Source organism: Coenobita brevimanus, chromosome 69 (assembly GCF_032717465.1).
Source record: "Coenobita brevimanus isolate Jiangsu-jjx chromosome 69, ASM3271746v2, whole genome shotgun sequence".
Taxonomy (NCBI): Eukaryota; Metazoa; Arthropoda; class Malacostraca; order Decapoda; family Coenobitidae; genus Coenobita; species Coenobita brevimanus.
In genome coordinates this window covers 27,516,915-27,520,038 of record NC_137022.1, presented here as the reverse complement: position 1 = coordinate 27,520,038, position 3,124 = coordinate 27,516,915, and positions in this window count along the sequence as shown.

The window sequence follows — 3,124 nt, the reverse complement described above, 5'->3', positions numbered from 1 at the left end:
CAACGGCCCCGGGAGGAGTGCCGTCTCAAGGTCGACTCCAGACACAACCCGAAGTCCTCCTCAGGCCTGGCACTCCCCTTCCCCTCTCTGCTTTCCTCCTCGCGGCTCTGCTTTCGTTGGTTTTTCACCGGTTTTTACGTCGCCTCGGTGCAGCGGCGGGTGGCTTGGGTTGCGATAGTCTATCTTGGTAGGGGTGCGATGTGCGCTGGTGCCTTCGTGTTTATTAATAGCGGCCTTGGCATTGGATTCTTGGAAGGAGGGGTTGAAGGGGGGGCGGAAGACGCTCACTGATGGCTTCTCTTGATGCGTCTTTGTCCCCATCAGACACCTGGTGGTCTAGTGGCTTTAGACTCCTCGCAGTCGCAGTTACGGGCTGGCCATGCACACGGGTTCGATCCACCAAGAATTTACTGTTTTTTCTTTCTCATTTTTTTACCACAAACTCGCATTATGTTGAAGATTTCCCGATGATAAAGATCCTGTCACCCACAAACACAGTCACTCCAGCAACATGGTTTCCACACTGACCTCTCACACGCCAATTACATCGTTGCATTGAGACTACACAGATGAGGTTCTTTCAAGTCCCAAGACCGTCTAGTAAATGTCTTTGGTGCAGGTAAACTAGAAATACTGTCTAGATTGAGGGCTGTTAATAAGGTGTGGTGATGAGAATGATGGTGATGATGAAGGTGATGATAATGAGAGTATGAAGAAAACAATAATAATGGTGGTGAATAATAATAATAATAATAATAATAATAATAATAATAATAAAAATGATGATAATGATCTAGGTATGTTCTTCCTTCACCTTTGTCTTCTACTCCAACCTTTTCTCTTCCTCCTCCCTCCCGATCACTACATCTCTCCTTCCTTCCACTGCCTTCCCATTCCCCTCCACTTTCCTTCCTCTCCCCTCCACTTCCCTCCACTGCCTCCCCCCTCTCTCCCTCCCCCTCCTTCCTCTGCCTTCCACATTCTTTGACTCCCTCCCCCACCTCCACTGCCTCCCCTCTCTTTCCCCTCTCCATTCTCTCCACTTTCCCTACCCACCATCTCTCATTTCTCCACCGCCTCTTTCCTGCCACATTTTCCTCCCCCTTCCCCCTTCCCTTTCCCTCCCTCCCTTTCCCTCCCCTTCTCCTCTTTCTCTTCTCTTCTCCCTCTCCCTCCCCATTTCCCTCCCCTCCTCCCTTTCCCTCCCCCATCCCCATCGTAAATGCACTCCCTTGACCAAACTGTCTCAGGGAGAGGGGAGGGGGAGGGGGAAGGGAGAAGGGGAAAGGGGAAAGGGAAGAAGGAAACGGGACCTCTAACCAGACCGAAATGCATCCAGGACCGAGACCGCAAACACACACACACACACACACACACACACACACACACACACACACACACACACACACACACACACACACACACACACACACACACACACACACACACACACACACACACACACACACACACACACATACACATCCTTTCACTGATCAAAGCACGCCTATTTATACATTCCCCTCACACTTACACAAACTCACCTTCTGTCTGTCTGTCTGTCTGTCTGTCTGTCTGTCTCTCTCTCTCTCTCTCTCTCTCTCTCTCTCTCTCTCTCTCTCTCTCTCTCTCTCCCTCCCTCCTTATCTTAATCCCTCCTCCAGTTCCTCCCTTCTTATCCTTATCTGTCATCCCATAATCGACATCCCTCCATCCCTCATCCTCTATCAATCCATCCTTGTTTCCTTCCCTCCCTTCCCTCCCTCCCTCCCTCCCTCTAATCTTAATCCGCACATCAATCTCCTTTCCGTGTTTATTTCTCTCTCTCTCTCTCTCTCTCTCTCTCTCTCTCTCCCCCCACTCCTCCACCCCTGGCATTAGGTGTCATCCCCCACCTTGCAACAATTACCTCCCCTCCCCTCCCCTCCCTTCCCCTCCCCTTTACCCCTCCCTCTCTCTTTCTCTCTTTGTCATTCTTTTCTTGATCTCATTTTTGGTCTTTTCATTCTTTCATATGTATACTCTCTCTCTCTCTCTCTCTCTCTCTCTCTCTCTCTCTCTCTCTCTCTCTCTCTCTCTCTCAAATCGATTAATTTTCTTATGTCCATTCCTCCCCTTCTTTTTCCCCTTCCCCTCCCCCTCCCCTCCATCTTATCTCATCCTTTACCCTCTTCTCTCTTCCCTCCCCCCTCCCCTCAGTGTCCCTCCCCATCCCCTTATCTCTTTACTCTGTTCTTCCCTCCCCTCTCTCCCTCATCTCTTCCTTACCCCTCTTTCCTCTCCTCTTCCCCTTCCCCCTTCCCGTTCCTCTGTTCCTCTTTGTGTTGATTGTCTTTCTCTTCTACCCTCCCGCCTCCCCTTCCCCTCTCCTCTTCCCTCTCCCTCTCCCTCCTCTCTTTCTCTGTTGATATTATCCCCTTTCCCCTTCCTTCCACTCCTCCTCCCTCTTCCACCCCTCTCTTCCCCCTCCTCTCACACCCCTTCCCTTTTCCACCCCTCTCTTCCCCCTCCTCTCACTCCCCCTCCCAGTTCCCCCCTTCTCTTCCCCTACCACTCACACCCCTTCCCTCTTCCACCCCTCTCTTCCCCCTCCTCTCACTCCCTCTCTCAGTTCCCCCATCTCTTCCCCCTCCTCTCACTCCCCCTCCCAGTTCCCCCCATCTCTTCCCCCTCCTCTCACACTCCCTCCCTCTTCCACTCTTCTCTTTCTTCTAAACTGGAAATTGTATCCTCGCTAAATTTCATCCTGTAACACGGTACATACATAAGTTCGAAAAGCCAGAGAGGTATATGAGAGAGGGGGCTGTGGGCTGCGGGGGGAGGGCAGCGAAATGGCAGGGGACAGGGCGACATGGAGGCGATTTGCTTGTGGCCGCCCTCTCAAGGGATTAAGGCGTCTGGCTATGGAATTCCGAAAAAGAAAGATGTATTTGCTGCTGCCTCCTTCGTTTATACACCTTCATGCAACAAAAACCAGAACGTGGACATTTTTTGCAGTGGTTGGTTAATTTCCCTTTCAATGTGCAAACTCGTATCCTTTACCAAAACATAAGATGCAGACCAATTCCTCCCCAGCTACATCCAACGAGGTCTTCTCCCCACACCCACACTCCTCCCCATCTTG